Source organism: Passer domesticus, chromosome 3 (assembly GCF_036417665.1).
Source record: "Passer domesticus isolate bPasDom1 chromosome 3, bPasDom1.hap1, whole genome shotgun sequence".
In the NCBI taxonomy this organism is placed as follows: Eukaryota; Metazoa; Chordata; class Aves; order Passeriformes; family Passeridae; genus Passer; species Passer domesticus.
This window is the reverse complement of record NC_087476.1, coordinates 44211743-44226677: the sequence shown is the minus strand read 5'-3', so window position 1 is coordinate 44226677 and position 14935 is coordinate 44211743. Positions and strand designations below refer to the sequence as shown.

At 39.3% G+C, this 14935-nt stretch overlaps 1 protein-coding gene across 4 annotated transcripts in view; it reads right to left on the bottom strand.

The window, feature by feature from the left end:
* The window catches only part of PRDM1 (PR/SET domain 1), a 101728-nt gene that overhangs the window by 49621 nt on the left and 37172 nt on the right, over window positions 1-14935 (bottom strand). For 2 of the 4 annotated variants that reach the window (XM_064412822.1, XM_064412823.1), the window contains exon 4: window positions 12955-13027. The exons of 1 other annotated variant lie outside the window; for it this stretch is intronic. The gene's annotated coding sequence lies outside the window, so the exon portion shown is untranslated. Of the gene's footprint in view, window positions 1-6624; window positions 7121-12954; window positions 13028-14935 lie in introns of those variants that run through there. One more of the 4 variants, XM_064412827.1, reaches the window with a different exon arrangement.

Below are 14935 nucleotides of genomic sequence, written 5' to 3'. Positions count from 1 at the left end.
GTGAGGAATGCATACAAATGTGCAGCTGGTGACAAGAACCTCTCAGCTTGATGAAAAAGACAGAAGGAGTCTGGGATTTTGTGTAAGAGGAAGAGATCTAATGACTTCCCCAAGGTTTAACTGAAAGCAGACAGCAGGGATAGGAGCTGTACCCACGAGTCCTGAATCACAGCCCTTTGTCTCAATCACAAGACCCTCCTTCCCCTTGGATGTTTTGCACTATTTAGAGTAATCAAGAAAAAGACTGCCTTGCCCTCCTAGATGAGGAAGAAGGGCAACGGGTTCCAAAGGAATGACAAACCTTGCTATTGCTCCAGAAGCAGGGTGTTGTTCCCTATGCTGGTCATCTGTGTTGAATCAAGATCAATTTCGATTGCATTAGGTTAGAAAATGCAGAGCCTTTCTTAGAAAAGATGCAAGAGAGCACATCTAACCATGCAGCATGCTCTGTTGCAAAGCCTGCAGAGCCAGCTCCAAGCCCCACTGGCTGTGGAAAACTGTAGTATCCTGAAGGGTATCAGGGCATCAAGAGAGCAACACAGATACAGTAACAGCTAAGTTAGTAAGGTCTACATCTCAGAAAGGCACACAAATTCAGATTCAGGAACATACACAGGTTCTAAGGCTACCTCAATCACTGCTCCTACTCTTGAAGGCTGCTGAACCGTGTTTTCTTATGCAAGCATGATCTTGCTTTCTGGTTTTGCCAAGGTTGGGAAAGGATGTATGTGGTTGTGCTCAGTGTGTCATGAAGTAAACAGCATGGATCTATTTTTGAGATTTTTCAGCTAAGGATTTTCCTGAAGAACAAAACTCTCTCAAGCAAATTCAGAGAAGAAATTCTTTAGTCTAAGAGGGTTTTTTTCATCACAGCAGTGAGGCAAAAAAATGTCAGTCTTGGTATGATTGGCCTCATACCTTAGTAGAACAATTTTTTTTACGAAGTTGCCTTTTCTATCAGAAGACTCTGCTAAGTGACTGAGAAAGACTGAGACTCGTTTTTTCTAACAAGTTTTCTAAGGTATTTCTAAGAAATATCACAGTGGCCTAGACATTCAGATACTTCCATAAGGGTAAATTAGTAAAGCATTATGCAGATTTTTTTTTTCAGAGCAGATCATACGTAATAAGTTTTCCATCTTTGGAAAAAATTCTAGCTGACTGAGCAGTATACATGCATGTGCATGTCCATGAACTCACACTATTTTCAGTATCAAGACCATCTTCAAGCAATTTCTCACTCTTATAACACATTTATCTTATGTAAAACAGATGCATGTCTTTGGGGTAGGCTTTTGTCTTTTAGTCTTAAATTGTGAATACCCCTTTTAATTAAAACGGGAAATACAAATTTCCTCATTTAGTTCCAAGCCTGAAGCCCACTAGCATAAGCAGCCATCTGCAGATTCAGCTGGAACCCTTTCAGCATCCCATAATAAGTCTGCTGCTTAAATTAAGGATCCTGGGACATGTACAGACCAATGCAGCTCCACTGAGCTGTGCCCTTGTACACCAGCTGTAGCAAAGCTGAACTAGTAGTGCTGTATTCATCCTGAGTCCTGAAACTCTATTCCAATTGGATTTACACAGTTACCTTGTCACCATTTAAAAGCTGCAGAGCTGATGATAATGCCACCCTTGTTGGCAATACCTTTTAATGTCTCTGCTCTATGCTGTGCCTGTTGGAATGAAGAACAAAAATGACGAGAGCAGCAAACACTGCAAATGGAGATTATCTAACTGCAGAAGAGGCCAACTCAGGGAGGACACCTAATTATCCTTAATGCAAAATAATTCAGTCTGAACTTTCTTATTAAAATATATATTTTTTTAAAGTCTTCCCTTTTCTTCACATACCCAAACGAAGGTGAAAGCAGTCATTTCCTTTCCCGATGATGGAAGTGATACCAACTATTATGTCAGTATTAAGTGAACTTCCTCCCGTCCATTTCTGTCGAGTTAATGTCATCTGACTCAAATGCGATTATTAAAGTGGGCTGTTCGGTTCCAGCAAACTAAAGGCTTGCAACTTTATAGGTACAATGCTTCAGACCCCTCCTACGGGTGATCAGAGAGGGTGCCTATTGAATGGACTCAAAGAAACACATTTTCACACCTGTCAGGCCTAGATTAATATCCCTGCTAATTGCACTTTAAGAACGGCCAATTAGTTCTAGTTATAGAAGCTTTCAGGGGTAAGGGGGAGAGGCAGCCTGTTATCACCATCAGGACTCATTGTTCCCCTGAATAGATTTGTGTCCCAAAGTGCGCGTGCCTCAGCGGTTTGACTGGAAGCCCTGCTGCACGCCGCTGCAGTGACGCCTTTATCCCAGCCCCAAACCCGCTTTAATGATGATGGAGACGGCAGAGGTGACCATAAACATAAAAGGAAAATAAACTAGTGCTATGCTGAGATTGCAAAGCCAGAAACCGTTTTCAAGCCAGAAGCGGTTTGCTGAAATTTCTTAATAATCCAAACTTATTTTTCATCTAAGATAAAATCTTGGTTTTTCTGTAAAGCAACAGTACTTTGTAATAAAACACTTGCTCCAGCAAGGAAAAAAAAATCCAGTAATGTGGCTGAATTTGCAAAAGGCCGATAAGTGAAGCTGTGGCCTTGAAGTGGCAGCCTGAAGAGTGACACTGCAGCGCCAACACCACCGGTGGGACTCTTGAAAACAAATCAGGGACCAAGGGTTAGTCCAGCTATTGGAACGTGACAGGAAGGCTAGTTAATAAACACCAGCTAACCCCTTCAATTACAGCAATAAATTGTTCAATTGGTTAAATGTCCACAGGTTCTGCCCCAAACACTTCTGTGAACTGTTTAATTAGCAAACTCTTGCATCACTGGACGACAATCAGATCCCGGTGAGCGTGGGGGATGCTGGGCTCCGGGGGAGTGAAGGGCGCTGGTGCCCCACGCAGCTCGGCTCTGCAGGGCTTGCCTTTGAACCACGAAACCTGCTATGTTTTAACAGCTCTGGAGATTATTCATTCAGTTACACTTTTTTTTTTAAACAAAATTAATACTGTGAGGGCAAAATACAGCTTGGTTGCCATTCTTTCCACATCAGTTTTCTGCATTTCGATAAGAAGCCCCACAAATTACAGCTTCTCACCTGCCGCAAGATTAGATAGGCGCACACGCGAGACAGGGTTACGCAGCACAAGAGATACAGAGTACCTGGAAACTGCATTTGGTACAAAACAGACCTGCAGATTAAAAGTCAGCAAGCCTATTTCTTGAAAATATTTAACACACTGAATTTGGAATTATCTCACCAGGAGTTAAGAACATTTGAAAGATTGCAAAATGATTTATCATTAAGATTACTGCTGGCTGTGAGGAGTATTTAGAGAATATTCACGAGGCATGTGCCACAAAGACATTTTAAAAATCATTATACAAACCCAAGTTTTTTGTAAAAGCTCTTTTACGTAAAGCAAACAAACAAAAACACCCAATAATTTTTTCCTGAAAAAACCAACAAATTAAATTTGATCACTGAGGATCAATTCATAGTTAAAAACTCATGTAAGTTGCCTTCACTGGACTTTTAATCACTGTGATAAACCACTGGTAGTACATATTGTGTTACCAACTGAAAACCACAGACTGATGCAGTAGAAAAGAATGTGTGGCTTTTAAAAATGTTTGTATTAATAAGATCCATTTAACAGGAATTTAATGTCTGAAAAACAACTAGCCAAAGGAGGTAAGTACTATTTGTTACGTTTAGACAGTGAGGAAAAATTGCATTTCCCTGATGAAGTTTTCTTAATGAGCTAAACCCAACATAAATTTATCACAGTTGGGAGTAAAAACAGGTACAGTGTTTGCTGTAAGTGGAAAGCTGTAAGTGATTGCTACCCGTCTCTCTAGCAAAAGTATTTCTTTGGAAAAGAGCTCTAAGCAGAAATGTTCATTTAGAACAAGATTTTTAATAACATTGAAGAAATCTACTATTTTATGCTTTTGCTTGAGAGGTTGAGCCTGGATCCTCAAAGGATATCCAATGAACAGACAGGGCAATTCTGTTTACTGGGGAAGGATGTGGTTGGACTATGCCCCATCCTCCGCTTTGCAAAAATGCACAAGTCATTGGAACTAAACCCAGGATGCTGCTGGCTGAACTTGATGACTCCTGGGACTCCTCTCCTGAGTAGTGTGTTCTCCCACCGAGCCACCCAGAAAGTCTCAGCAGTAACTCAAGCTCTTAGATTCTCCTCCAGGTGCGCACCCAACGGGTCCACATCCACTCTGGGAAAGCTGTAGGTTCAGCGTTGTTACTGTCTCGGGTTTAAGGACATAAATGGTCCTATTTGGTTGGACACGCACATCTGGCACAGCTAAGCAAAGCAAACTCTTTAAATTTGGGTTCACGGGAAGATTTCTGTTGATTTTTAGTCACTGGGTAAATCTTGTACAGAGTAATTAGAATGCTTAATATTAAAGAAAACAGTTCTGTTAAATTGGTGTGCATTAAAAACTGTTCTATTAAAAGTTGTGTACTGACTGTTGCAGAATCCAAGGGTTTAATGTCTGTGCCGCTAGTGCAGACAATGAAGAACTACTCTGGTGGTTTTTTGTTTTCTTCTTTTACTCTCTCTCTCTCTTTTTTTTTTCCTTTTAGTTTTGTAATACTAAGCGAATTAACATCTCTGAAGTCTCGGGGTCTCAGGACAGGCTTTCAGGCGACACCGATTAGCACAGCCTCGCTGAATTAAACAGACTGAAACAATTCAGGCCATTGACAATCCACGGGGGCAGGGTGGGGAGAAACTGCAAATTAGGAAAAGAATAGAGGACACAATACCAGCACTGATGTCCTGGCACACAGGCTTTTATTCTGGAGATAGTTTACAAGCAGTTCGTAACCTTTGGACTCCAGACAGTCTGTAGAACCAACAAGAGGAGGTTCAAGATTTGGTCTGAACTTTCCATCCAGCCCCAGCAGTGTCAATATTTGGAGGATGCACAGGAACTCATAAAGTCTCCATAAAATGGATGTTAGTGAAACAAAACAAAACAAAAAAACAACCTGAAACTTGTATTCATAATGTCTTTTTAGACTTTGTCACTTTAAGCCAAGAAGGTATTAAGGAGATAAAAACGTAGAACATTGCTGTGCTTAAAAGAGGAGTTTCCCAGCAAAAAATCGAATGCATTTTTTGTTTAACAAACCTGGAGTTCAAAAGCTGCCTCTGCCTAATTTCTGATTTGCTTCAAAAATTTTGAACTATAAGTTTAAACTTTTTGCCATTTACAGAATAACTCATAGAAATGGCGCAATTGTGGCTTTTCTGCCAAAGAAAAAAGTGACTGGAGAATTCACAAATCAAAATCACTTATGTTCCATGCCTGTCAATATTTAATTGACCTGGCTAAAATATGTTAATCTCTCTTTCATTTTGTATAATAAATCAATTCAGTTATCATATCAAACCATACTCTGTCAAGGGAAAATTATTTAAACAAGATAACAAATTGAGGGTTTGTGTTTTGAGAGTAATTTTAAAAGACTAATTAAAAAAATTACAGGTATGTAATTTATTTTGTGAATGCAAGATGCTTAAAATAATAATTCTGTATGCCAGAGACTTTCATGTCATGCTAACTAGGAAGTGGCATTTACTATTAACTTCTTTGATGGAGCTTTTGTGCAACTGAAGTAAATGAAGTATACTGTAAATAAATAACACAAAAATAGAGGAAAAAGAGTTGTCTTTTAAGTCTCTCATAATTTTGTTTTTTGTCACATGTTTAATGCTCTAAGTCACAGGGAGCTCAATTGAATTAAATGTAGTTACACTGGTCCAACGGTAACCTAAATGAAGAGGGAACTGAGTGCCCAACAGTATTTTAACAAAGAATTTTTATCTGGTCAAAAAACCCCAACTTTAAATGCATCAAATAATAAACTTCTGTTCTGAACAGATGCTTCTGTTTTAAGCAATAGATGCTATACAGTCAAAAATCCATCACCTTATACAAAGCTAGTTTGTTTTTAGATGTGGGTCACTTCATTCATCAAGGGAGGAAAAGTTAGTCTTAAAAAATAACCACAAAGAGACAATTTCTGATGTAATTAATGTATCTCCTACTAATCAGGATCAAAAAAATGAATTACCAACTTACTCTACCCATAACTGAAAAAGTGAAACCCACTGGTTTTGCTCTAGATATGCTTTTAAAGATCTCAATGCTGAGTTCTGGATACTACCTGTAGGAACAAGTAATTTGTTTATTCTCAAAAAACCCCCTAGTTTTTGTATTTCAAATGCATAGAGGGGAATTTGTATTTGCCATTAAAAAACCAAAAACGAAACCCCAAACAAACCCACGTTATTACAACTCATCCAGAGCTAGTGTTTTTTAAACAGTTCAGATTTAAGATAATGACCCATTTTATAAGCCAAGATGATTAATCAAGATGATCATACAATGCTATCATTGCAAGAACTGTGCTTGGGTGAGAGGTCTCTCATGTACACAAAATGCAGATTTATGTCCTTATGGAATTTCAGAAAACAAGATGGTTATCCCATATGCCGAATAACAAGCAGTTTCCACAAAATTTCTAAAGCCCCCAACATACAAGATCCACAGTTTTGACTCACCTTATCTATTAATTTTCTGCCTTGTACAGAAAGCTCAAAGTTTCAGCACTATCTTGCCCCTTCATTCTCCATACAGAGTATCTCCACACTGTAACCTCCTGCGTGAAGCACGATCTTGCCTGTTTCTCTCCCCTTTCTCAAAGCCTTGGCACAAAGTTACGCCAACTATCCTGAGAAGCTTCACACTGTGTCAAGCACCTGTTTGGCCCACAGTCGGTTAAAAAATCAAAATAACAGCCGAGTCGAGGTCAGCCACCCTACACACTTCAGAACATACTCAGAAACCATACTAGCCTCATCCCTCCTGTTTGGAGTGGAAAACAGCAGCTCTAGTAACGCGGTGCCTTCCTTCCCTTCCCTGTTTGAGCAGGCAGTGAAAGCCCTCCTGCTGTCTTCTACTCCTAAGAGTAAAGCTTTAGTCTCCAACCTGAAGTAGGTTGTCTGCAGAAATAAGACAACTCATCCCACACTGATAGCATTTGTTGAAGGAGCACAGGCTCAGCAGAGCCAGTTAACCATTAGCTAGCACCCGTGCAGCTCATATTACACTCAATGCCTACTTGCTGAGCTATCCTTATATGAAGTTTAGTTGAAGAGAAGCACTTGGGTTAATCAATCTTCTCTGAGCATCGCTACAGGGTAACAGCAACACAAAACATCATGATGAACACTGAACCAGCTCCAGACACTAATTCCATGTTTGTAGAAATTATGATTTTGAAATGCCTCACTTATACCACTCAAATGTTTATTGCCAATACTGAAAACTTCTCAGAAAGAATTCACAGGCACTGAAAACTCTAGATTTTGCAGATTTAACAGACATCCCTAAAACCAGTCCATGCAAACATTCCCCTACATTCATCCATAATCTGCTCAACTCTACAGGCTGAAAGCAGCAGCTGTTTTCCTAAAAAATAGTGGAAAGTTACTACACTTCTTCAAATATTTTTCCCTAGAATCTCACAAGTTAATTATGCTAGTCAGAAAACTACTTAATGCTGCCATTAGTTTGTATCAACCTAAATCTTGACAAAAACTTCAGCTGCAACAATACTCGATCATGTCACATGGATTATTTTGTCTTACCCGAAGCACAGGATTTATTATTATGTACTTTTATTACAAATCCTTCTAGAAAGCACAAGCAAGAGCACTGTGCCAGGCACCACGATAACGTGCAGAAAGAAACTTCACCAGCTCAAAGAGTTTGAAAGAAGGGAAGTGGCATCACCTTCCCTTCACAGGACACATACAGCATGTCTTGAGGCTTAGAAACATTAAGCCCCTTCTCCTGCAACTTCAGACTTAGCATGGCAGCTATTATGGAACTTTTTATGCATGCCAGGATTCACCAGCAGCTGGACTGAAACACAAAGGAATGTCAGTCTCCAGCAATTTAGCCTGAAACAGACATAGGAACAGGCTGCACATCTCTCTTATGTCCTACCCACGATTTTCACAGCATCAGCTTTACCCCCTTTTTACACCTATACACCCCTGTCCTTGTGACAGTTGGTGCTACCCCTGTTTCTGGTTTATATTAATTCAAGATCCAAATCTAGCACGTAGCTTTCCAATCTTTGTAGCACAAATAAGATTAATTTTTAATTTTAAGGCCCTGATTCAGCAAAACATTCAACTACATGCTTAATTCTATCCCTATTCAGTAAAGTACTTAAGTATTTGCTTAATTCTCATTTACTCTGCTGAGACTTGAACATGTGCTTAAAGATAAGCCTCTTCTTAAGTACTTTGCTGAACTAGGGCCTAAACTGTGACCTAGGAGCCAGGAAGAAAAGAAAAAAAAATAGATCAATAATGTCCAGTGTTATTTCCTCAAAATATTAGGTTAGCTGACTGCAAAAGATGAAGAAAAAACAAAAATCACTTTGATATAAGTAGTACCTACAGCTAATACAGCTACTGCATTGGAAGAGACCAATTCTACAAAATTTTACTAAAAAGATATCTTCAAAAATTCCTTCTTGTATCCCATTTATATCTACAAATATGCCTTATGGCAATGTGTTTAACCTATTGCTCAGTCTCAGTTCCATTACTGGAATTTTGAAGTTTTTCAACTTAATTACCTGACATTTAGTAAAAAACTAAAATTTAGAGCAAAATCCAATTTAATAAGTACAGTTGAATAGAATTTGGTTTTGCATTATCTTAAGAGAAAATTAATGGAGAAGTTGGGAAGATGCCAGGGAAGGACTCCATAGTGAAAACAACAAGGAGAAAAAACAACAGACTCTGGTACTCCACTAGAAGAATGGCCTGAGTTTAGTCACCATCAACAGAGACCACATTTATTACATGCACACTGTGTAATACATTTTCTTGGTAAAAGGTCTCATCATGGGTGGATCCTTGGGCCAGTGTGGAGATAATACAAGATCAGGATCAAAGAAGCCCTTGGCAGGTAGAGAAAAATATGTCTAAATATCTAAGCTGAGGCTTAGATAGCGGAGAAGGCAAAATATGATTACAATTTTATTTTTTTTTTTAAAAGGACAAATATATTAGCTAGTGTGGCAAGTGTCTTATTTCTACCTATTTGTCTGCCCTATCCTTATCATCATGAATCATTCCATAAAGCATCTTCCTCCAGCTGTAAGATCCTAAACTAGCCAAACATAGCCTTTTTATTGCAGGCTCACTGCTCAGATTAAAACTACCTTGCCTGTTTCAAGGGCATCAATTCAACTGACATGGCCAGAAAGCACTGGGAAGTTGTAAGTCAGGAAAAGCATCTGCAGATGAAACTTACGTCCTATTTCTTCCAACAATCTATCATTTCCTGGCAAAAAGTCTGGTGAAGCCCAGGTCCATCTGAAATCAGATACATGCTTCTAAACTGTAGGAAGATGCTTTCACTGGGTGTGTGCCCACGCAAATGGAACTCAATGCTCCAGACGAGTTCCACCCTTGGAGAAACTGACCCATTGGCATTTTGCCAATGTGAGAAGAGTCCCTCTCATAAGTAAAGACTAAACATGTGTCACTGACAGGTCTTCTGTTGGCAAGTCTTTCATGTCAACTGCTGCTGCTGCTCTTCTTTCAGGAACTGCATTTCCTCTGTAGTTGGGGTCCCTGTTTTCATCTACCTTTTGATTTCCAGCTAACAGGAATGCTATTTAATCTTTACAATTCCTAACTTACACATATGCTTAGCTTCACGTACTGTGAATGGTTCCACTGAAGCCTGAATTATGGCACATAAAGCTAAAACATATGCCTAAGCACTTGCAGGGCTGGGGCCTGAAAAATTGAGTATTTACTAGCTATTACCCTTTTGATGGATCCCTCCCACCATAACGATGGATAAAAGTATTTATTAAAATCTTTGAAGATGAGAGGTACTCCGTAAGTACATGTATGGGGTAGGGGAGGTGGAAGGACCTAGAGATACAGATTGGCACTGGCTGCCCTGATGTTTGCCATAGAAACTACACATCATTATTAGCAGCTGCAGAATTAAGAAGCCTACGTGGCTGAGGTAGCTCCTCATATTTTGGACAAGCACAGCCATATAGCAGAGAGTGCAGTTTCTCAGCTCCCACCTCAGTTCAGTGGGAGGTGGCAGCAAAAGGAAGATGGCCCATGTGGACACACCACTCCTTGGAAGGCTCTGTTGCTGAGACATCCATGCTCAGCAACAAAATGCAGTCACCCCTGTCACCATGGCCTCTCTCTCCTGCCCATGGTCATGAGACAGAGGATGGTGAAGAGATGAGAAATGTCCAATCTGTATTCCTGTAGTCAGGACGGTAGGAAAGGTCACCCGGCGCTCTCCTTCGATCACGCGCAGAACCAGGTACCTGCTGTCCCCTGCTGAGCTGCCAGAGATGTGGAGGCATAAAATATTTTCTGACAAAAAGAAACTGGATCACTTGCCCGGGGGAGCCATAACGTTTATTCTGATGACAATGAAAGACAGCTTTGATCCCCACAGCAGCCACACATCTCTGATTGCAAGCGGCAAGCCCACCTCAACACACTTACAATGCTTGCACCAGCCTCCTTCCTCCCGCCAGGCTGGATGTCAGGCTAATCAGTTTGATCTGACAGATTTTAATTAAATTAATTAAGATCTTTCTGAATGGACTTGATTAGTGTTCCACAGAGGAATCTCCCATTAAAAGGAACACTGTCAGGAAAAGCACTAATGTTTTCTCCTCTCATAATGAGAAGTTTCTTGGGTTGTTATTGGATTTTTTACACCATTAATAAAAGCACTTTATAAACACTTAGCATATGATGGGTTTTGACACACTGTTATATTAAGCTAACAACCGTCTTCTACACACAAAGAGAAGATTTTCATGTCCTCCTTCAACCAATTTTGTTTCTGCCAAATCCAGAGTTTCAAATACGGTGACTTAAGTCTGATTTAAACAGAAATATGCAAAATTGAGAGACAACACAATCTCAATCACTTCCAATCAACCTTCACAGAGCAGCTTCTTGTACGAATATTGGAAACTCAACCTGTGTAGAAATGAGATGTTGCTAAAACTATGAGAGGCCGCCTTGTTCCCTGCATGGCTTGTGCAAGAACCAAGACCATTTTTGTTCCATTAGACTTGACTAAGATTGTATTGGCATAATTTCTGAGGGGTTATGTAAGCACAAATGCCCCCTTTATCTGTACAGATGAAGGCATCACCTTGCTTTCTACACCACATCTGTGATCTGCTTGTCTGGGATCTGCAAAAGCTTTGGGGCTGGAAATCCCCTGGTGCTGGTAAGCGACAAATGGCCACAGCCACAGTCACAAGTGGCCACAGTCCACAGGAGACATCCCACCAGCCCAGACAGGCACAGCCAAGTAGCAGGTCATTCCTGCAGCTAGGAATGACCTCTGCTCTATCACAGGCAGTCAAAAGGATGTGTGCTGCAGAAGCCTATTAAAAAGTGACATTCAAGTTCACAAATAGAAAAGCTCATTGTACTCTGCTTATAGTAAGGGCATCCTTGACTACATGATAACCATTAAAATGCAGTTAATTCTTACCACTAGTTTACATTGAATGTATTTTGAGAAATAAACTCACCTCTAAATATTTTTTCATTTTCCATTGTATAGCAGGCAGAAAGTGGACTTCTCTACCCACTATTTTTTTTTAAATCTCCCATTTCTCCCTACTTTGCAGGTTTAGTTTAATAGCAAATGAAGCTTCCAATGAATTGCAAAGGTTTTTGAATTCAACCTGAGAGGAAGTAGCAGTGATCTTGTTGTGACTGAAAGGAGTTCAGATAGTGAAAAAACCACTGCTTCATCCACCAACACTTCCTTTTTCCCTGAAGCCAGAGCGGTCATTCAACATACTTTATCTGGAAGGGTCAAATGATGATGAGCCCTATGAATTTTTTTCTGACAAAGGCTGAACAGGGGAAGGGAACTCTGAGGTGGGAAGATAATGTATTTGGAAGGAAAGTCAAAATAAAGGAGAGATAAAAACAACACTATGAAAAGGATAGAAAAAGGACAGAAGAAGGAGGCAAAAGGATTGGCGGCATAACTAGAGAGAAGATTAATACCCAAGGTATTCTGAGACAGACTGAATGAGATAAAACAAGAGAGAAGATTGATGTCCTCCAAAGAAAGAAAATATTCTAAAAAAGAGAAAATGGTGATGACAGGAAATTATCTTATAAGAAAGAGGGAAGAAGAAAAAGAAAAGGCCATCTTAGTTTTTGATTCATGACTCCTCTTTGTTTTTATTTTTTAATTTTTTTTTCAACGTGTCTGTTCTGCTATACATGTTACAAAAGAAAATCTTGTGTTCTGGTAAGTCAGCCCCCATTTACTGCAGTGTTTCAACAAACAAATGCTATTACAGCTTATCTGCTGGTTAGTCCGACTCCAGCAGACACAAATGTATTTTCTGGTTATTTTAATTAGTCTCATGGCTTTCTGAAGTTCAGATTCATTTATTCTGAGTGTGAGCCAATAACGAAAGTCTTCTCATTGTACTTAGATTAGATTCACATGTCAACATACAAATTCCATTCTCAAAACCATACCTGGTTGCAGCATCTGTTGCTGTTTTATTCTCATGACCAGACTCATACAAGAAATAGAAATTGGCTAAAGTGTAATTCTGTCACTTGATTTCAACAGAAACATCTATTTTAAGGCATTTTTGGCTCTTTTATAAATGCTTCAAGCAAAAAAGGCGGGTAAACAAAAAGGCAAAGATTTGCCTTTTCCAGAAACAAAAAAACAAAAAAGGTTTTCTTTAATAAATTATATAATGAAAGATAGGATGCAATAAAAAAGACATAGGAAGGAAAGAAAAAGAATTCAGTATGACTGACCTTCAAGTTCCCTCTGCTCTTTCATTAACTGTCCACTGAGGTGATCCCTGGCCAAATACGGGCAATTCAGAGCCTGTCATAGAATTACAAGATGAATTAGGGACTGCTGCCACAAATTTACAGCTACCAAGGCCTCTGCTGATTGCTTTTTCCCAGACTTGAAAGTAATTTCACTGGAAACACTCTTACCGTGGCCCCAAGATCAGCATCTCGACAAATGAGGAACGGGAATAACACTTTTCCCTTCCAATTATCAGGTGATTTTTTTCTCCTCTGTGATTTGTACGCAAATAGACATAATTTAAGCCTGTGTGACATGAAAATGCCAGATCTAAATGGGTTGTTTTCTTGCTGGAAAACTTCCCAGGAAATCCTGAGCTTTCAATTCCCTTGCGGAAAGGTGACTCCTGCATTTTTTTTTTTTAATTTCTGACTGGCAGAGCTTGTAAAATAACTGCAATTATCAGCCTGAATAATTACTGACTCACTGCACAATCAATTGAAAAGTTAATGCAGTTGAAACTGTACACAGATAGCTCACTACAGGTGAGTAACTTCACATGCATGAGTAGTGTCACTGCGCCCGGTGGCATAACTCATGTGCATAAGTATTTGCAAAACCGGGGCCTCAGATTGTAAACTCACTGAAGCAGAAACCAGATCTTATCTGCCTGTAAAGCACCTGGCAGTGCACCTATCTTTGCCACTACATAAATTAATTATCATTAGCATCTGAATTTTGTCAGCTCCAGCATTCTCCTCCAAGCTCAAACACTGAATTTCTCGCCAGAGGAGTTTTGGTGCACAGTATAGTAATATGTGTATGAATATTTAACTATATTGTGGCATTTAATGTAGAGTTATTTCAAATATTTCAATACAAGAGGAACACGCGTAAGGCATCTGAAAAGCTTCTAAGGTCCGATGTCTGGGTGGGGTGAAGGAAAACTTTAAAGGTAAAAAATATACTGAATTGAAATCTTGAAATGCTTTGACCTTTAAACGGAACCTTCCTCCCCTCCTGAGGTTTAAGATAAGTTCAGCAAACAAAATTTCACCCTAGGCTTGACACATAATCTCCTAAATTACTCAAGAAATAAATAAACACTTTTTCCCTAAAAAAAATTCAACATAATTTCAAAAGAAAGACAGGCACCAATTTTTGTAACTGTTGGTGATAGTTTGTACATACAAGCTTACCTACAATATAAAGCCTTCAGATTTTAACAGGAAATACGTACTTAGAAAGAAACTACAAGGTGCTATTGTGAAATAGCACCTTGAAGATAAGGAACTCTGGACAAGATGACTTTTGGTCATCTGAAGAAAAGAATAGTCATCTTAATCATTTCAGACTGATTGCTTCAGTTTGGTAATCTCACATTTCAATAGGTTTTTACTGCTGAACCTACAGAAACAGGGAGGGGGACAGGAAGGGATGTGAGAGGACGGGACTGGAAGTGCCAGTCAGTTCACTCAACCCTTCCAAAAAACCCCAAACAAACCAAAAACACTCTACCCAAACCAATCTCAGTCATGAACTAATAAGTCAAAATGAAAAAAAAAAACAAATCAAAACCCAAACTCAATCTAATGCTATGCAGTTCTTTTTCTCCCTGAAAAAAAAAAAAAAATTGAAGGGAGCATTTTGGTGTTTGATGGTTTCCTGTTAAGTAAATCTTATTCAAGACAGGAGCTTTGATGAATTTATGGGTATTCAGTGCCACTCTTTCTTCTCTGCTTTCTCTTTCCACTTTCTAGTCTTTGCCAGTGGACTATTTAGATAGCTCCTTCAACAGGCACAAAGTACTCCAGTGAACAGTGAAAGCTACTGCATGCTCATCAAACCAAAACTAAACTGAAATTGAGAAAAACAAACAAAACTGATCAAAAATTTGAAAGGATTAAGCTCTTCACTCATTTGTTTAGGTAAGATAGAAATCCTATTTTATGAACCCCGTGCCAGCAAAGACATTATAAC